The sequence below is a fragment of the Copadichromis virginalis genome, linkage group LG14 (assembly GCF_057382275.1).
Source record: "Copadichromis virginalis isolate Kocher_CV1m ecotype Utaka linkage group LG14, C_Virginalis_male_GT1.1, whole genome shotgun sequence".
Lineage (NCBI taxonomy): Eukaryota > Metazoa > Chordata > Actinopteri > Cichliformes > Cichlidae > Copadichromis > Copadichromis virginalis.
In genome coordinates this window covers 15,437,202-15,459,079 of record NC_140631.1, presented here as the reverse complement: position 1 = coordinate 15,459,079, position 21,878 = coordinate 15,437,202, and the positions used below count along the sequence as shown (strand labels likewise).

General features: G+C 42.1%; 1 non-coding gene across 1 annotated transcript; it reads right to left on the bottom strand.

The window, feature by feature from the left end:
* Nucleotides 1-19,701: 19,701 nt before the first annotated feature.
* LOC146693709 (U6 spliceosomal RNA) lies at nt 19,702-19,809 on the bottom strand. Its single transcript, XR_014914976.1, has one exon. It is a non-coding gene; the product is annotated as a U6 spliceosomal RNA (small nuclear RNA).
* Between the last annotated feature and the right edge of the window lie 2,069 nt (nt 19,810-21,878).

The following is a 21,878-nucleotide window of genomic DNA, read 5'->3' as shown; positions in this document are numbered from 1 at the left end:
CAAATTAGATAAGAATCAGCTGGAGTACATGCCCTCTGTCAAAAGCCTGCCACAGCAGGAGTATTTTTAATTTAGTGACAGAAATATCTCACGTGAGAGGAGAAGATGCGATGATGAATCTGAGCAGTTGTGACGTTAAAAAGGTATTTTTAGAACATCAGGAGTGCGAAGAATTCAACCGTGAACTTGTGAGGGGGGTGCCTGTGGGTTCACGGTGAACGTTCAGTCAGTAAATACGTAAAAAAGCCTTATCAGAATAGAAATGAGCTTGGAAGTGGCATTGAATTCTACCCACAGTTCGTGCGTGGACTTTTTGTACCTCTGCTTTGAAGTCTGGATCACAGATTATTGCAGAACATGCAAGAAAAAAAAAACAGCAGTCATGCTTTCTATGTCAAGCAAAATTGGGCAGGACTGGCCGCTAATCCTCAGTTAATAAACACTGAAACAGAACCTGTTAAAATCCAAATAACAGCACCTTCTTCAAATTAAATATCTGTACTTTTTTCAGTAAAACTAAATTAACTGCTCCATTTCATCTTAAAACTGAGCCGCTATATGCTCATACAATCAAATCAATAAATCCCTTTTTTCACTTTTATTATTATTCCACATGAACAGCGGGGTTTTGCTGATGGACAGTGATGTCAGGGATTGATGATGGTCAAAGTTAATGGCTGTAGCTGGCCAATTGAAGCAAATTTGATCCCACTTCCCCAGTGATGCATTAAGTTATCTTCATATTCAGATTCATAATAAGGGATATATAGTTTCATTTTGCACCTTCCACATAAAACCGACATATAACCATGTATGTGTGGAGCAACTACAGTGATGCATCATTACTATCATCAAATGGGAGAAAAAACAGGAAGACATTAATGACCGCTGAACTGACTGATGTGACCACCTTTGTGCGTCTCCTTGACATTTATCCCCACCGGTAAAGTATGTTGGTGAAAAATGTACCTTTGTGTAAGGAGGGACAGTGAAGTTAGTATATTTGTATGCCTTTATAATTTATGCTTCATGGGGAAATCTACACAGTAGTAACTACACTAATGCCAGCACAAGCATAAATACAGGCAACGACGTCGGCCACTTACATGAGTTTTGTCGTAGGGTCTACAAAGATTGTCCTCAGAAGTCTGAATCGGGAGTATATTAAAAAAATATAAGTGCTGTAAATGTCATGACTTAATAACGTTATTGCTGTTCACCTGATACCTGGTCACTTACGATCACTTACCATGTTGACTAAGGCTACATTCACACTGCAGGCGAAAGCGCATCAAATCCGACTTTTTTGACCCTATGCGACTCATATCCGATATGACAGTGTGAACAGCATAAATCTGATATTTTCAAATCCAACCTGGGTCACTTTCGTATGTGGTACTGAATCCGATACATATCTGATGTTTTAGAAAGCGACTGCTGTTCGAATGGTCATGTCGCATTAAATCTGTCTTTTAAGTCACTGACACAAGACAGACGCCAATTAACAGTGCCAGAGAAGACAAACGAGAAAGCATGGTGGCGGAAACTGGAGACGGAGCGAGTCAACCCAAAAGAAAAGAAATAGAAAAAACTTATAAAAGACTTGCATAAGATTTGGCTTACTTCATATAGTGAATCATATACGGCTTATATGATTTACTCATGAAAGTAGCCACTTTCTCATTACTTTCATATATTGTTTTAGGAAGTATCCAAAACATACAAGTTTCATTTATATAATCTTTCAAGGGATCTTATATCTGCTTTCACTCCTGTATGCTTTTCATACAAGTTTCACACAAGACAGATAAAAACTTTATTAGAAACTGAGGTTTTGGACTTTATTAAAGGGCAGGGATAGCTCAGTAGGTAGAGTGGTCGCCCCATGCTCAGAAAGTCGGGGGTTCGAATCCACTGAATGGCTACCCTGAGCTATCCCTAAGCAAGATACTGTTCCCTGCTACTTAGTGGCTGCCTGCTGCTTCGCTGAGTGAATGGGGCACATGCAGAGAGAGTGATTTCCCCATCGGGATGAATAAAGTATACATTATTATTAGCATATGGGGAGAAATTGATAGACTGCTGCAACAACACCTAGTAGTTGCTCTGCAGCTGCCATTTTTACTTCCATAAACAGAGCTTGTAAACAGAGCACGTAAACAGAGCGCGTTATGTGTGACGTCTTCTTTTGAGGGGCGTGAACCGTTCATACTAGAGCGAGTTTGCTGTCACATTTTATTTGTAGTGTGAACAACCTAGTGTGGATATTTCGCTTTCACCAAGCTGTGTTTTGTTGAGCCACACATCATACATTACACTGACTGGATGTTGCTACCATAATGGTAGGCTCCTCTGCTTCCTGGCGGCAATGTTATCAATCATCAGCAATGCCACAGGGGGCCTATAGGACGATTGGGCTACGGAGCAAATCGCCCAATCCTAATGAGCGGTCACCTTCACTGCCCTTATGTTTCTTTTAGCAGGATCTCATCCTTATTGTTTTTCTCTGGTCTGTTTTCCTGTCCATCTTTCTGTGAATGTCCGTCTGGGCATGGGTCCAACCTTTCTGCTAATCAACTCGCACACTTGACACTCATCTATCTATTTGGAGTGTTTAAATCCCACCTCAACTCATCAATCCCTCTATGTGCTACTAACACTACAGCTTCTAGTTTCCATGTATTAGCTTCTGCATCCCCACTACCTTCTACATTTCTAAGGTCCCACACTCCCAGGGCTCATATCCTACTGCAGATTCATGAGAGAAAAAAACGACTTTAATTTTCAGCATCTTTTGGATTTAAAGTTCATTCTTTTTTTCTTTTTTTCGACAGGGTTACTTGATACATATTCAGGTATTGTGGCTTTCTTTAGCTAAATAAAGAGGCACAGGGCAAAATCTGTTGACGAGTGAGCTTCCTTCCCTGCCCTGATCATCTACTCACTAAAGGAAAATCATTAGAGTGCTTTTTGAATGAAACAATCAAATTACAGCTGAAACAATGAATCAATTTGTCGAAAAAATTGACAGAAAATAACGGGCTAAGCAGTTGTTAGCTCCTCCTACCAGAGAATTGTCTGCTTTCCTGTTGGCTGAACAAAGCATCTGTAGACATCACCTTAAACAGGAGGGAGACAAACTATTTTTCAACATTTAATAGATCAAATGATACACTTTCATAAAATTCAACTGTTAGACTAATCAATAACACTCATTTGGTTTCCTAGAACTGTTCTCCATTGATAAGATATTTATACTAACTTGTCTATGACCAAGCAGTATCGGCAGCAATACTGGAATAGAGAATTAAGTCTTTAAATAGCATGATGACGGTGATGGTGTGGGTGATGACAGTGGTATCCATGCAGGGCTTCAGTTCCCTGACAGGTCATGACCACAAAAGGAGAAAAGCTGCTCAGTTTTTCCCTTTCAGCAAATCAACATGAAGTTTTGACCCAGGGGTGATTTCTTTAGGTTCCCTCCTGCATCAAGGTTGTGCTTAGACCAGGAAACTGAACATGGGCTCTTTCTTGCTAAGTGGGCTAGGTCAGTCAGCCGTACAGCACTCCATCCCCATCACAGCCACTCACAGCTGCTGAATACATCTGGACGTGTCTTTGAGTAAGTTCTTCCTTTAAAACACAAACATGCTGGAAGACAGAACAAGAAACAGAATTCACTGACAATCAGTTCTTGGAAGCAATTGAAGATAATGACCTTGCTAATAGGAGTAATCGCAGTACCCACTCACTTCAGCTACTCCATATTTAATTACGTTCAACCTTTCCATCCATCTTTCTTTCCACCTGTGTTCTCATCACAAAATGAAATTATGATTATGGAACCTGATCATAATAATCGCATGAAAAGGTCAACGATGGGGAGGGTCGCTGCATCTGCTTTTCAGTGTCAACGGTGAGTGGTCATTTCAACGTACATGCAGTATCATTCAAAATACGTTAAACAAATAATGAAATACAATAAAAAATATTTTTAGTACACTTTTATGGACTGAAAATAAATGTTCAATTAGTGTCACATGGGCTGCACACTAAAACACTTTGACGGTGAAAATGTTATCGGTCATGTTAATGGCTTGACAAAGAAATTGAGAGGCTGTAATATTTTAGTGAACCATATTATGTATGCAGATGATGGTGTGGTCTCCAGCAGCTCCTTCACATGTATGTTCTACTTATGTGTAGCATGAGGTCAGATATGCCTGTAACAGCGCTGTAATATTTTGTAGAACCAAGAAGGACAAACATCAAAGCTTTTCAGAGTTGAAACTGTCAGATAATAATCTTACTGTCTGTAATAAGGTCAGTAGACAGAGATTACTCAGTGGAAGTAAAATGTTAAATGTATAAATTTTTTTGGAGGCCAAACACGTTTGAGAACGAGATCTTAATGGACGGAAATTTGCTTCATTTCTATGAACTATGAGCCTGGAAAAAATAAAGACTGATTGTTTGAAATGTTTATTATTTGCTGGTCAATTCCAACATTCAAGCCATTCACCAAGTTTCAAACTATTCTGCATTAAACTCATGGATGGTATTGTGCCTCAGGGCTCTTTGGATCACTGATAATAATAATAATTAGTTTCCCAGGTGAGCCCAATTAAAGCAAAACTACTTAAGAAGCTTGCCACAGGTTTCAAGCAATATGGAAAAGAAAGATTACTTCTCTGCTGCATAAAAGTGTCAAATAGTGCAATGGCTTGCTATGAAAACAGATATTTCACAAAAACTTAAGCGTGATCATCATACTGTGAAGAAATTTGTGGCTGATTCAGAGCACAGACAGGTTTGTGCAGATAAAGGCATAATGAGGTTTCTGCCAGACAAATTCATTGGATTAAGAGAGCAGCTGCTAAAATGCCATTAAAAAGCAGCAAACAGGTATTTGAAGCTGCTAGTGCCTCTGGAGTCCCACGAACCTCAAAGGGTAGGAACCTCAAAAGGCTTGCATTCGTGTATAAAGCTGCCATTCGGCCACCTCTAACCAATACTTACAAGAAGAAACAGTTGCAGTGGGCCCAGGAATACATGAAGATTAATTTTCAAACAGCCTTGTTTACTGGTGAGTGGATGGTCCCCATGTCCCAACAAGGCTGCGACGTCAGTAAGCAGGTGGTGGAGTCATGTTTTGGGCCAGAATCATGAGAGCTGGTAGACCCCAGTGGTGTCAAGTGAGTGCCACAGTCACGTCATCGATCTTAATTATAGAACTGAGACCACACATTTTGGGACTTTCATTATAAACTTAAAATTCAGTCAAGATATTGTATGCATGTATTTTAAAGCTCTTACTTACTACATATAGAGGAATGTGGCAAAAGAATTGGAAGTCGATGTCGATGCTGAACAGTTTCAGGGAAAAACTGTGGAAATGGTGCACTAAAGGTTGTATGAGGAATTAATGAAGGGTGGGGAGACATGAAAGATGCCAGGGGAGGCTGTGTGCTGCACAGGGCTGCACTGTACTACAGTAAGTGCAGGTGGAGGTGACAGATTGTGGTTCCGGTCTACTGCTGGGAGGATGCCGGCAGGTTTGGGCTAGCTGCAGCTTTGTTTGAGCCAAGTCAGTGACAGGCCAGCTGGTGAATAATATAGTAAGTTGTATTTAATGCATAATAATCTAAATTGCATACATTAAGATTAAGATGATGGAATATCAGCAGTTTTTAAATGTAGTCCAATCTACGTGTGACAAATCTCAAAGCAGCAAAAAATTAAAAACAAAATCATTGAAAATATAAGAGACAAATTGAACCAAAGACTCAATTTATATTTCCTCCTCCTCTCTCTCCCTATTTCCCCATCTGCTTCTCTGTCCACGATCTTGCTGCCACCTCCTACTCTGAATGTAAACCTCTCTCTGTCCATCACTTTGGTCTCTCTTGGCAGTTGATTAGCGTCTGTCCACCCTAATCTTCTTCACGGAGCAGAGAAGTGGCTTTTTAACATTTCTAACATTCACACGCAAGCAATCAGTTCACACCACTGGTAGGCATGTGGTGTGCAGTTTGAGCATAAAGTCAGTATTTAGAAAATCACTGTGCTGATTGTGATTACCATGTTGTAAAGCGGCGACCAATAATTTTCACCATCTAGTTTTTGTCAGCAAACTTTTTTTCTGACAAAAACAAGACGATAACTAACAAGTTTTTCTCGGATGCTCCGTGTTCCTCACGAAAAAGGGACAAAATGACAAAAAGCGTGAGAGGACACATTTGGCATTTCATGTTAAAGAAAATTAAGACGCTCTGTAAACTGTGTGGAGCAACTCTCGCTGGTAAAAACACTGAATCAACTTTAGATTTAGTCCAATAACTATGATAATTAGTTGCCTAAACTAAAACTAGTTAAAACTAAAACTAAAATATCCTCTAATTCTTAATTAACAAAATGATGTTTTAATGAAAAGACTAAAACTATCACACCATAGTTTAGTGCCTTCCTGGTCACCAGGAAACCCCCCTGGTGGTGCCTCTCTGTGAATAAGCTAGCAGCTGTAACTATATTGTATAGTTACAGTACACTCTCTTGCCGAGTTTATAGGAAGTCTATGCATGTGGCAGTGAGCCATGATATAAGCTGTACCTTTTTCATGAACACTGACAGCTCAAGCATGTCACTGTTCAGTTTCTAAGTGTTCGCTGGTTCCTCAAAAACAAACAGTTGTTTGATGATGAATGAAACACCCAAATACAGTATGAGATATTGCATTGTAACAAGAGTACAAGAAAAGTAAAAAAGTGCTTTGGTTTGGGATTTTCCACCTAAATGTTCCAAACTAACTAAACAACTACAGCGTGAAAAACATTGATCTAAATCAACACCAGTGAAAAAAACAAAGAAATGTGATTTTTTAAAATGAATTTTTAATATGTCATTTAACAAGCGTGCAGCGGTCACAGAGGGATGCCGATCTGTTTAGTCAACGTTGCTGTTAGGCATGTGCGTCAGCAGCCACGAAGAAACCCTGCCAACACCAAAGCAGACCTCAGCTAACATTTACAATTACCACCGAGAACAAATGGACTACCAGATGCTTTGACTCAACAATTCAATTACTGTTTCTTACTGGTAACAGAGTCATTAAAGGTCAAGACAGTGCCATAATTATGGGAGAGTTTAGTAAAAGGAGCCAAAAAAAGATATCTTTCAAAGGTTAACTATGCTGTCTGTGTTATTTGTCATGTTTAATAAGGCCAGTAAAAGAAGGCAGGGTTTGTTTAATTAAGGGACTGTAAATCATCAGCTGCTAAACATGATAAAAATGTGGCACCGATGGAGATCATTACTGTCCAGTACTGGAGTGCTGGATCATTAGGACGTACTTAACAGAGGTTTAAAAAACCAAAACACCAAATTGTTGTTATGTGTAAAGTCAGGATACTGCATTGCGTAAATGAAGCTTCCCAAAAAATCTTGTCTAAAGATGTGCTAGGAGTCGATTGATGCCATACTTCCAGTGCCATACAGATACTAACACTGAAAATGTACGTTTGATTGATGCTGATGCCTTCACCGTGGTTGTTAACGGTTCAGTTTCTCTACACTGAAAGATTTAATGCAGCTTCAAGTGGCACAAAACAAAAAGATTTGTCGTGTGTGAGAAAGGGGTCTGGATTCAGATATAATTATCAGATGCATTTATGTCTGAGGATTGAAAGGTCCGGTCTCAAATAATAAGAGGTAATGACTTGCACACATCTTCCACATGCTGATCCTCACATATTCTTAAGCATGTAACACAAGACGCACACACAGCCACAACTCTGACATTTGGTCAACCATGCATATGCTATGAAATTACCTCCCACAGATCAATATCTTGGACTGTCTGAAGTCCATTCAACTACCTGTGGACTGAGAAAAAAGGACACCACACGCCTCTGTGAGACATCAGTGGAATCAGTGATTTATAATTCATTGCCACCTATTAAATCTGTGATCAATTAAGGGCACAGTGAACGGAGCTGGCTGTAATGACTGCCGGTGCCTTTCATACAGAATAAGGTGCCCACAACTGGCCACGAGTTAATTATGACTGATCTGAAAAAGGCATTAGTTGTAAAGATTTCCGAAGCTTAATAATTGATGAAGAAACGCTGTGAATGGCACGGGGGTGTGCGTAAACAGTCAGATCAATGCTCGCTCCTCGACGGGCTAAGTTTAGACTCCCGTTACACTCGGAGCCACGAGAGCGGTTTATCAATATCATTTATTAAAATCGGTGACAGGCTGGACTCCCGGCTGCAGAGAAAAGGGGGCTTTTTGGATGCTCACGAAGCGTGAAATCACCTGGTGAGTGTGGGGATAACACAGGCGAATAAACCCTGAGTGGGAATATTAATCTTAGGAAAGCATCTGTCCGTAGAGAGGAAGAGTGCGGGCAAGCTGCTGCTGACTCATTCTCTCTTTCTCACCCTCTCATCAATGCTTCATCAAACATCCAGCGTCTTTCCTTTGGTTGTTGGTTTTTTTTCCTCTTCATTTTTTCCCCATCTGATACGACCCAGTAATGTGCTTTCATGTTTCAGTAAACATTTGCTGGGTACACAATATTCTTTATCCACAGAAGTGGAACTTTGGTTTAAACCCTAGAGGTCTTTTTCTTTCCCCCATTATGAAAACATAGCCTTTGCTTTGTTTGGGAGTGATATTTTGGAAATGAAAGTAGTCATTAGTTAACATTACAAAAAAAGAGAGAGATGAACTCTTTCAGCCTCGCAACACTAAAAGACACGGAGGTCAAGATGTGTCAAGTGTTGTGGCTAAAAACTCTGCTTTAAGCAAGGGAGAAAATAACCAGGATTAAAACATGAGAAGCTTTATATCTTCTTAAAAAAAACAAAATTGGAGTGGAAATATATCTTAAATAAAACCCTGTTTTCAATCATGTTATAGCAGTTTTTTCCTATGTAGAGAAAGTTCATACAGGTCCATACACTAGAGATGTACTAATTCGAGAAGCCTGCCTTGGATGCGACGTCAGTTAAATCCAAGATCAGAGTGCTCTGTACGATTATGGGGATTAATGATGATGCTTTGACATTGTCAGGTGGCCAGAACTAAGCACCGCATGATCAATAATTTATGAAGATAATAGACAGCAGCTGTAATATGTTTCCACTGAGCAGCTCACCCTAACAAGGACAAGCAGAGGTGAATGGACGCATGAATGGATCTCACCCTAACATCAACTGACAAGTTAATTCATTTGTCATATGTTTAGGCCATTTTCCATTTTAATCAAAATGTATTCACATTGCAATTGACCATAATCCATACAATAATTATGCATAATTTATTTATTAAAAGTAATTATAACAAATACAGTGTTTGTAAAGATGGTCAGTGTTACGGCTCTATCAGGGCCTGTTGTGATTTTGTCTTTCCAGCTTTGGGTGACAGGCGTCTGTGAAGCTGACTCTGCTCACCCGAGGCCAGAGAGAGAAGGGCTCCAGGGCCAGAGAGGCTCTGTGTTGGAGCTTGTGAGGAGGGTGTTGATCATTTAACTATTCGTGACTTGCTCTTCCTGTTTAAAAGAGCAGCGTCTAGCTTTTGTTGTGTTTCTTTCTTTTGATAGGAAAAGCAGCTAGACCACCAAGTTTAACTTAAAAAATACAGTGTAATTTCCAGGTTGCCTTACTGTCTTTTCCTTTTTCAACCTGGACACTTTTTTGTTACTGCACCACATCCCCTGGACGTCTTGTAACAGCAAGCGCTAATGCTTGGACTATCTTTTTTTTTTATTGTTTAATAGTTTTAATAATTTATCCAGTTACCACAAGGGTCACACGGCCAAATGTACCTCCAAGGTTGGGACAAGCAGAAGGACTGGGACCACTGTGAAGCGAAAGGTTGTTCACCCTCATGTCACAACTTTCCTCCAGCGGCTTACTGAATTTGAGTGGAGAACTTCAAATTAGGTAACTGTTTTTGCCATTTTTAGTGAATTTCATGTATAATTTAAGTGACCAATGTGCTGTTACCCATGTCTCCACAGATGATCCATGGCCCATGCTTTCTGGACATTTACACAAGACGAGCAACAATGAAGACAAGCCCTCTTGCCATCTTGCAAGATGCTGTCTCTGTCCAATAGGTTTTTTGAGTGCAATAGTTTTGATTTTTTTTCCTTCTTTTACCCATTTGTTAAAAATTATTTCAGCTACTTACACTTTAATTGTCACATGTATTGGCTCACCCTACAAATCAATGAACTCAGTCCACAAAGCAAGATCAGGGTTCAGTGCAGGTCACTCAAGTTCCTTCACACCACACACGCTCATCCATGTCCTTGTGGACCCTGTTTTGTGCATTGATTTGGTGGTGAGCCAGTATTTTGGTGTGTATATAAAGTGTATATAAAGGCAGAAGTGTGGGGCTTGATATTATATTCATTACAATTCAGTTTTTTTGCATGGTGCCAACAAAATGAATGCCAAGGCACTTCACATTGTAGGTTTAAGACCCTACAAAATATAACTAAGAAAACCCAACACTTGAGCATATGTTGTCTGCCATGATATGGATATGACATAATATCGTTATTGTTTGTACAACCATCTGAGGAAATAATGGATTACATGGTTTAGTAAAAACAAGTGCTTCCTCAATGAAAATATGTTTTCAGTTCTTTTCAGTTTTTGATTTTGGAAATGTGTATTTCAGCAGGGAAAAATCTGAATTGAAATAAAGTGGTGTAAAGCACATGAATTATATTTTGTGTGTGTGTGTTTTTTTGGAACCCTCCAGTCTCTTACAGCATGTTACTGTTAACTGAAATTACGGTAAATTACGACCTGTTAAACAGTAAATGACCGCCTGTTGGGACACTGTATCCTCTAGCAGAGATGAATATTTTTGGTACTGATGATGCGTGATAACGGTAAGTTACTGGTTAATATATTGCAGTGTATTACCTTGCAGCGGGCTTACAGTGACATACCGTGAATAAACGGTAGTATACCAATTTCTTAATCACAGTATGATGTTACTTTGTTGACGTAATTTACGACACAACGACAGATACCGTAAAAAAGGCTACTGTGCGTTACCATAATTTGTCCAAGAGTATTATACCACACCAGCAAAAAACGGTATCATCCTGCAGAACGGTAAGCTACCGTAACACGGCGTCACGGTATGACGCTGGCAACAGTGACACCAGTATGTTACCGTAAAGTGGCGATGAAAAGTCTAACAGTGTGCGTGTTTACTGAAAAAACACTAACTGACAGACTGATAACTTTCTATCTCAGCAGTGTGTGTGTGTGTTTGTGTGTTCAGCTGATAGAAAAGACTGTAAACACTGAATGAAAATCTCACTACACACAGTTGTTTAGACAGGGCAGCCCTCCTCCACCTCTCCTCTGCTCTCCTCGCTTCACTCATCTCCCCCATTGGAGGCGGCTGAGTGCTCTTAATCAGCAATCATTTGAAAGGTCATGAACAAGATGCCTGCAGGAGAGGCTGCTGGCTGCAAGCTGAATTTTGTCTCAGTCAAATGGTGCAAAGAGCTGGCTCTTCCTGATTTGTAGTTTAAATAAATTAGACTGAGATCCCCTGCACTGGACGTTTCAGTTTCTTCCCTGAGACTCTTCTCATAAGCGCTTTTTAAGCTTTTACAAAGAAACAACGTTACATGAAACTAATTGTGGTTGTCTGCTAGTTTTTCAAATTAGTTGTGATTTTGGTATTTAACTCCTTGCAAGGAGTCTGTGGGTGTTGTGAAAGGTGCCCACAAATAAAATATATTTTTATTATTATAATAATTCTCTCATCACAGGTCTGCTCCTCTACACTGTTAGGAAAAAAGATCCCCTGGTTTCAGTGTTCAGTTTTTCACGCTGTTTCACCATCACTATTAACAACAATACCATAGAGAACCATTATATTATAAAACTGATTTTGTTGCTCTGACAAGGTAAAATTTGAAAAAAAAGCCTTTTCTTACACATATTTCATCAGCTGTAATTGTAATCAGCTGCCCCAATACTCTGAATCTTTAAATTTTGTTGTTTTCTATACATTTTCTACATGATTACAGGTGTGTAAAATCAAGCACCCAGCCCTGCAGTCTTCATTCCTTGTGATAGAATGGATCGTTCTAAAGAGCTCACTAAATTCGAGTGTAGTACTGTAAAAGGCTGCTGCTGCTGCAAGTTTATCATATTTAATATTTTAAATATTTCTTTCCCCCTGCATATTCCACCATCGGCTGTAAGCAGTATTACTGCAAAGTGGACAAGTTTAGGAACCCCTGCATCTCAGCCATGAAGTGGAAGACTACATGAAGTCATAGAGCAGGGTCGCCGAGTGCTGAGGCGTTCAGACGTCCTCTGGCATTAACATCAGCACAAAAACGGTGCACCAGATGCTTCGGGGTATGGGTTTCTGTGGCCCAGCAGCTTGTGTAGGTGTAATGTGTAACTGGACTCGCAATTTTTTTCTACAGAGTTTCGTTTATAGGCCTTTAAAGAACGGTTAAGAAAAGGAAACGGTAAAAAAGGATACGTCTTTCTCCTTCAATCTGGCAAAAACATTTTTAAAAATGTAAGTGGAAACAACACAACAACTGTTTTGGGTTTTTTTTACCACTACTTGGAGAAATTACTTCCTGAGGCCTCCACTAGCTAATTGGGATTCATGAGAAGAGTCACTGACAAATGCAAACAAAAACATATAAGAAAGTAATTTAAAATCAAAACTAGACTAGTCGTTAATCCATGTTTTCAGCGTTTCTGCTGAGTTGAACTGTAGCTTGATCTTTAAGTAAGTTTCATAAGAGTGGTAGGAATGATTTCAGATAGCACTGAAATTAGTTCTTTCTCACTCTAAAAACCTGGAACATTCTCAGTCTTTGCTGACATGGCACTTTCACAAAGATTTCGTCCCGTCAAAGGGCCCTTCTGATTGTTTGTATCGTGTTGTGAGATCCAGTCTGTGTACAGGGAGTCACTGGGACAGATGGCAGAAGCCAGATTTACTCAAGCATCCTACAACCGTTATGCTGTCTCCAGGACAGATAAAACAGTGTCCATCTGATCACTACAACCACAGAACATCTGCTCAAAGATCCTGGTCTGTGTTTTTGTCTACAACGTACTTTATATACATGTTTATGCGCTGTGGCTGTGTCTGCTTTTCAGTATTTGTGTCATACGAGCAGCTATAAGCATATTATTGCATATGTTCCTCTCTATACGCAGTGAGCTCACTGCCTTATTATTTACCCTTAGGGGCTAAATAAAAATTTTACATAGGCTCGTCATATATATGTGTGTGTGTGTGTGTATATATATATATATATATGTGCGTATCAGCCACAATTGTGCAACAAACAAATCTGTGTGCCCTTAATGACCTTCAATCTCACTTCTTATTATTCCTGCTCCTCCATGTGGCAAGCCAGGCCTAGCCTGCAGCTCAGCAGACACTCCTTTATATGCTGCATTGGAATGGGTTTGTCTACTATACCCGACAGTATACAAATACCACTGATCACGATTCATGACTTTCACTCTCTCCACGGTAAACACAGTATAATGGACCAGAATGCGTGGCTGTTTCTTAGGTTTATTATATTGTAGCGCTCTTATACTTACTGCACTTAACTCGGTATTTTGTCATGATCATGACTTTTTTTTCTAAAAACAAGAAAATTTACAAGCAGTTAGTATAAACCTTTATGCTCCCTTTTGCATAATTAATTTCAATATTGATATCAGGGATGTAAAACTGATCCTACATTGTGGGCCAAATACAGGCCTTTGATCTCCAGGTGGCCACATCAGTTCCAGTCAGTTTCATTTGTAATCTATCAAATCACAACAACCTTCACCTCAAGGGGTAACCAGTCAAAGTCCCCTTTATGTCAGTGTAAAGAAGTTTAACCACACATTTGAACCCTGAGATATCGTAATGTAAGAAAAAGAAGTGCAATTTCAATCACACGTCGAAGTTTTTCTACACGATAAAAAAAGTACTGCTTTATTAAAATTCTAAACTTTCATAAAACTTTAAAACATTCCCTTTTTTAAAGGCATATAGTTAGGCCTGGATTAGGTGACCTGAATCCTCCCTTAGTTTTGCTGCAATGGGCCTAGACTGCTGCGGGGCTTCCCATGATGCAATGAGTGTTTCTTCTTCACTCACTATGTATTTAAACACCACTCTGCATTTAATCATACTTGTTATTAATCTCTGTCTCTCTTCCACAGCATGTCTTTTGTCCTGACTTCCTGCCCTCACCCCCAACCAGTCACAGCAGAACCGTCCTCCCTGAGCCTGGTTCTCCCAGAGGTTTCTTCCTGTTAAAGTCCTTGTTTATAGGGGGTCATCTGATTGTTGGAGTTTTCTTTGTATTATTGTAGGATGTTTACCGTACAATATAAAGTACCTTGAGGCAACTCTTGTTGTGATTTGGTGCTACATAACTGGGCATGAACTGGAAGGGAAAAAAAGTATAAAGTGCAGAAAAGGTTATTGTAGCTCGTTGCCCAGACTGTCTTGTAATTATAAAACAAAGTTTATTTTTCTTACTGAAAAACTTTCTCTGCTTTATATTTCTAAGGTAGGTAGAGTAAAAACAGGAACTTTTCTGTCATTTGGTTTTCTATTAGTAATGAATAGTACTTTGATGTAGTATGAATGTAGCAAATGCTATAACACTTAAGACAACATCATTAAAAAGCCAAAATCTATGCCATTCTTCACCCAAGCCATGCAGTCGGGCAGGATTGGACTCTTTACCCAGCTGATTCCGGCTACAAGGCCTTATCTTTGACACTCCTGATCTACATACATTCTTGAAAAGAATCAGCCTGTGATAGTAGTGAAACGGAAGACTACTATCGGAAACGGAAAATAACACTTTAATAGGAACGTTATCACATTGCATCTGGACAGAAGTTGAGCGAAGTTCACCTTATCTGCAGGTGAACTTCGCTGCAGCTCTGGGTTCAGAGCTGCTGCTCTGAACCCGTTCGAATGAACGGACCGGCTGTGTTCAGTTTAGCAGAGGATGGTGACATGGTGAAATGGTGACAGCAAGTGTAAAACCATCACCTCATTCTTCTTCTTCTTCAAGCCCTCTCGTGAAAAGGTTGTCAACCCTTTTTTTTTGTTTGTTTGCTCAGCATGACATCACAGCTTCTCTACAGACATACAAATCATGGTGAGGGAGTTTAATCTGTTGCTCCAGTTTCCAAACAGTTTCCTTGACCTTGGTGGCAAACTGAGAGGCGTGATGTTGGAACAACACTCATAACTGAGCCTTTCACACCTCCCACCATTGGCTTGAAAAGTCAAAGTTGCTCTTTGTGTCCTTCTGCAGAAAAATCAATGTTTTCTTTTTCCGTTACAGAAAACATTTTGCACTAGAGGGTAGACATGAGCGCAGCATGACTGTCCTTCTGTCGGTCTGTTAAACTAAGAGAAACACAGCCTGTATGGCAGTCTTGCAGTGATCCTGAGATTGGACACGAACCAAGCTATGATGAGACTTCTTGACCTTTGTTAAATCATCAACAAAAAGAAGGACAATCTATATGGATAGGAAATTGGATACGAAGGACATGGAAGCTAAAATCCATAGAGAAGGAGCCCAGGGAGGGCAGCACAGAAGCCACAGACCATTATCCATTAGCATTGTTTCGCTTAATGGTGAGCTCATTCATGCGCAGAGAGAAACTGAGAGAGGGTGAGAAAAGAGGGGGGAAAAAAATACAAAGGAAAATCATTGCTGATTTACACCTGCTGTTAAAGTCCCATCTTCTCTCTGATTAGTCTACTTCAGACATGGCCCCCTGAGCACAGATTACATGTTTACAGCACCACACACCTGCACACCACGCAAGAAATGCAGCCCCGCTCGCCACGCTTGCAGGAGAAAGCTCTTGATTTGACACTATTTTATGTTTACAACAAAGTAAAGCAGGCTCGCTGCCTTTAATACTGGTAGCAATTTTCCCAAACAATTTGGACAGCTCCTAGAATGTGGAGCTGGAGTGCCGTGTAATATAGGATCCCAGCTGAGCTCGAGCGGCTCCCTGTTCAGCTAGATCGCTATGAAAGCGCACAAAGGCTGCGAACCCAGCAGATGACCCAAGATGACAAGATGCATCTTGCATCAAATACATGTATCTAATAGCTGTTTAGGCTTTTACAGGTTAGACATTTTGGCATTTGTCAGCAAATTTAAAATGATATTTGAGCTGCTTTAAGAATGGTGCTCTATAATTGAGCCTGGGGGCTGCTGTCCGACTATCTTGAACACAAAAAATTTAGTGTCACTGTGGGTGCATTATGGGAAATAAATAACACTGGATGGTGCCCACTCACCTGAATGAAAAACCACATGGCGCATGAGCCAAAACAGTTTAGTTTTCCAACCAGCCTTCAGGTCTATTTTCTGCGGCCCCCAACGTATGCCCACAAAGACTAGTGATGACAAATGAATCCCATTCATGCACCTGTATGTATCCCACACATTCAAGTTGTTCTTTTCCCAAAGTGTAGTTTGACCTGCAATTATCTTCTGCTCTACTTCAGCGTGTCCCAGTTGATTGAGCCAGAATAATCGGAGCATCTGAGGCAGGTGCTTCTGATGCCCTTTACCATTTGTCTTCTCTGCCCTACAGTACACGTTCATGCAGCCCAATATTATCATCCTTATTCATCTATTCTTATTTATAGACACATTAAACTCTAGATGGCTATGTCATTCCAGGGAAATCTGTTCCATGCACATTGTCCTTTTGTTTGGTGTTAAGTTACCACCAAAAAACCCCACATCCCTCTGATATTACATGAAACAAACCCCCTCTCTTAGCACCATCTGTCCCATTTATTTTTCTGTCTGACGAGGGACTGGTGGCACCTGTTATGCAAGTCGCACTGGTGAGACGCCGCTGCTGTTGCCGTTGATGAGGTGTATCTCAGAGTACCGTGCTCTCTCAGCAGCTTGGTGTCCATTAGTTTTTTTTGGGTTTTTTTGTTGTTTTTTTTTGTTTGTTTTTTTTGGCCTGTCCCGTTTGGCTCTTTTGCCATCAGAATTGTTGTCTAAAGGCAAAGAAAGATGCCCAATGGATTTACTTTACCAAACTGACCATCCCAGCCTTGCCGTAATGGTCCATTTGATTCACCTTTTATTGTTTATTTTATTTTCACTTAATGAATACGGGACAGACTTGACTGGGGGAAAGAAGGGGAGAAAGAGAGAGGGAAAGAGAAACAGCTGAGAAGAGGGACGGGGGAGAAGGGCAAAAGACAAAAACCAACAGAACGGGCAGAGAAAAAAAATGCATATATCAATCACCTGGATCACCTGCTGAGAAAGAAAAAAGAAAGCAAGCAGAAGAGAACAAGAGTAATAGAATAAACAACATCACAATGATATATGGGAATATGACAGTAAATACTAAATGTTAAACATTATTGTGCAGCACATAAGATCAACAGAACACAGTGTGCTTTGAGGTAGGAGCCAAAAAGGGTGTAGTTTGTGGGTGTGATCACCCGTGTGTACACCTGTGAGCATGGACGCGCTTGTTTTTTTTTTTTTTTAAAAGGTTCCTTCATGTAATGATCTGCTAGAGGGTGTGGGGGGGCCACAGCCCCGTCCTCCAGGGCGTGAAGCAGGTATGGAGGAGATCAAAACTCCAGACATCCAGAGGCCCCCAGAACACAAGAGACCAAGGAAGACCAACAGAGGGGCAGCCGCGCCACTGTCCCAGAAAGAGCTGAGGAGAGCCCCAGATGAGGGCTCACTCAGCAGCCGCGGAGCAGAAGCCAGGGGGAGTTGCAGTGACGCGCCCGTGAGCTCCGCCGGCAGCCAGCTGCGCCTGAGTGACCGAGCCCCAGGCCGAGAGGCCGGGGGCACCCCACCTCCGAAGTGGCCCGAGCGAGCCCCAGGCTCCAGGCCCCGATAAGCGGCCGCCAAGGAGTGAGCCGGTGTGTACCTGGACGCCCATCCCCAGACACAAAGAACCACCAACGCACCGATGTCTGAGGGGGTCCGCCACTGGCAGGGGAAGTGGTGGTGGGGGGAGATAGGCCTCCAAACCTTGGAGGGCCTGAGATGTCCCCAGAGAGGTGGCGTCTGATACCCAACCTGACATATAGACACAGACATACAGGCACACACAGATACAAACATCCATTCCCACCCTCATGCTCTCATATGCACTTACTCCACACTCAACCAACGTGGAGACAGACATAAAGAGACGTTGTACACACGATCACACTCCCCAAGCGTACTCTACAAACCGGGTCTAGGTGCCCCCGCCCCTGGAGGGGGGAACTGCACCCAGACCCAGGTGGTGTTTCCCTTTTCCCTGCGGTGGGGGGAGGCAGACCGCCCCGACTCCGCAGCAGTAGGAAGGCTCCACACTCCAGACCGCAGTCGGACGGCCAACTCCTCCTCCTAGTCCTAGCCCCCCCGCTCCAGCAGGTCGCAGAGAATGGGGGTGAGAGAAGACTCCGAACCTCCCTCCACCCGCTCATTGTAATGTTGATGCATGTGTGTTCTAAGGTGCATTTAAAACCCAGGAGGGCTTGGAGCTACCTGCCAGAGAGCAGCAGGTAAGCGCATGGTCCCTCCTGCTAGCCCTCAATGTCTACGTGTATTTAAAATTGAGAGGTGGGCAACGATGCCAGGGGTGAGGTGTACACCCTGATGGTAATTTGGACTCCGTGTATCGTGCCCACCCCAAAGATCCTATATGTATGTGTAATGAGAGTGTGAGTAATGTGAATGTCTAAGTTGTGGGATAAAATTGAGGCAGAGGCAGCCAGAAGGGGACAGAGGGGGGGGTAGCCTCCTCTGCACCCTGGTGACATACCCCTACTCCAAGGCCCTGCATGTGTGGGTGGTTGTGGTGGAGCGGGAAGAGGGAGGCAGCTGGAGATGGGGAGGGAAGGAAGGGAGGGGCAAGTGACCCCTCCCTGGGGCCAGCTCCCCCGCTGACCCCAGTAGGCACCCCCATACTCCGTGACCCGCCAGGGAAAGGGGGCCCAGGCCCATCCAGACCGGGCCCAGTGCAGCAGCGCCGCCCGGCCCCACAGAGCCTGGGACAGTCCACCCAACCCCACCACAGAGAAAACTGCACCCACCCCACCATCCACTCATCTTCCAGACTACATAAGACAATAAACACCCAGGCTGAGATCTTCCTCCACCTCTCCTGTATCTCCCCCTCCTGCAGAGGGAGCTCCTGAGGAGAGGAAAGCTCCTGCAAGATGTGACAATCTCCCCCACCAGTTGAAGAGCCCCCCAGGTGGCTCGACGCACCGGCGGCACCCTGCTCCAGGGCTGGGCCCCCATGCACCCACCCGCCCACAACCCCGGCAACACACCAACCAGGACCCAAGCCCCCGAGGCCCGGTCCGGGTCCCAGCCCAGAGACGGAGCGCCCCCAGAACCTCACGCCCATCCCGGACCCACCCAGGGGCAGCCAGGCTACCAGGTCAGTAACCCACGTCCGTCAGCACAGACCCTCCCCTAGCCCCGCTGCACGCAGCCGCGAGGAAACAGTCACCGGAGAGCCAACAGAGCCCCTAACCGGACATGACCGCTACCCCGGGTTGAGCCCCCCAAGGAAGATGCCTCCGGGGAACCCCCCGACGCCCTAAGCCTGTCCCTACCCCCACACCAATCACAACAGTGAAGGCGGGACCAAACTATGACGCTTCACGAATTTGCGTGTCATCCTTGCGCAGGGGCCATGCTAATCTTCTCTGTATCGTATCCAATTTAGCGTACGCGCTTGACCAAACTATGACCCCCCACCCCCACTAGGTGATGGAGCTGATCAAAGGAGCCCAGAGCAATTGATCTGATGTGGTGGCAGAGGCTGTATCAAGACTAATGTAATCTAATAGATAATTTCTATATTGGTTAGAATTAAGATTATTTTTATTTTTCCAGTTCATGAGGACTGTTTTCTTGGCTATGCATAGGGCAGTGAAAACCATATGGGCGATATTCTTTTCTGAAGTGACATTATCTAAGCTGCCCAACAAACACACTAAGGGGGAAGTTGGAATGTTACATTTCAGACACTTCAATAAGTCTTCACATATCTCGCGCCAAAACTTCTGAACTGGTGGACAGAACCAAAGAGCGTGGATATAATTGTCCGGTGAATTGGTTTGGCAGTGTGAGCAGTTGTTGGTAGACGTAAAGCCCATCTTGAACATCCGATGACCTGTATAGTGCACTCTATGTAGTATTTTGTATTGAATTAATTGAAGACTGGGATTTCTAATTAGATGAAAGGTTTTTAAGCAAATCTGAGACCAGAAGTTTAGGTCTAAGTTAACTGATAAATCCGCTTCCCATTTTGCAATAGGAAGTGATATTGATTCATCTGTTTTAGAAAGCATTCTGTATATTTTGGATAGTAATTTGGGGGGTTTAAGAGTAAGAAATTGAACCACACTTGGTGGTGTTTGTAGTTCAACTTGACCCGGTTTAAATTTCTTTTTTACTATGGATTTAATTTGTTGATATTCTAAAAATCTTTTCTTGTTGATCCCATATTGTGTAACTAGTCCGTCAAATGAAATAAATTCTGTTCCTTCTAGTATATGTTCTAAATATTTGATTCCTTTATCACTCCAATCTGAAAAGTTTATCATATTATTGTTTTGTAATATGTCAGGGTTGTTCCAGATAGGTGTACGTTTGCATGGGATTAATTGGTGTCCATTAGTGCTTTATGATCAGCGATGTGCCTCGGCCCTCCCAGTGCATGTAAGTGCTTGGCTTTTCATTTCCCCCTCGCTCTGTCTCCCTAACCAAAGTCCCTGGGGAAACACCGGCTCGGGCCCGGATGATAAACTGAAGCAATTAAGTGTTGTAATCACACGCAGAATGAAGAAAGATGTCAATGAGGTGGAGCAACAACAAAAAAAAGCGTGCCCCCGCGTGGAAGAGAGACAAAATGCCTGAGTTATTGTAGGAGCCTTTTACTGCCTGAGTTTAAACAAAAAACGTATATATGGATACCTAACAGCAGCAAAGCAACTACCTCTCCACAGAACCACAGACAAGCTGCATAAATCACATTTATTTCTGTGCTTTTGACACTGCACACCACAACAGTAGACCGTAGATCAAAAATCCAGATGTGACAGACTTGCAGCTGTAATTTAAGAAGTTTAGCAAAAACCTTTTTATTAACTGTTTGGGAATTACAGCCATATTTATACATGGCCCCTGTTTTCAGAGGTTCAAAAGTAATTTGACAATGCCTGCCAAGTGAGGGATGTTCCCTCATTATTTCACAACAAAAACAGCAAACTGACGCCAAGTTTAAAACTGAGGCAGCTGTTTAGTGCCAGAGAACCCATCTCTAAATGTGAGGTCTAAAAAAAATGCCAATGCAAGTGAAGGAAGCTGTCATTAGGCTGGAAAAAAAAATAAAAATAAAAAAAATAAACCTTTCAGAGAGACAGAGAAAAAGTTTTAGGAGTGAACAATCAGGTCAGCAACACCAAAAAGACCTTAAAGACCACAGAAGATGACTTAAATGGATGATGACAGAAAAACAGTTTCCCAACAAGTAAACAAGTTAAGAAGACTTCAGGAGGCAGTTGTGTCATTTTCATAGTCTACAGTTATGAGATGGCTATGAGATGGAAATACAGAAGGTTTACAGTATGGTGGGAACCACAGGTTACACTCAAGACTAAGAAGTCCAGGTTAGACTTTGCCAGAAATCATAACTAAGAACCTTCACAACAATTTTTAGACAGATGAAGCCAAGGTTAACTTGTACCAGAGTGATAGGAAGAGAAATGCAGGAAGAAGAAGAAACCACATCATCTGTCAAACATCGTGGCTGCCA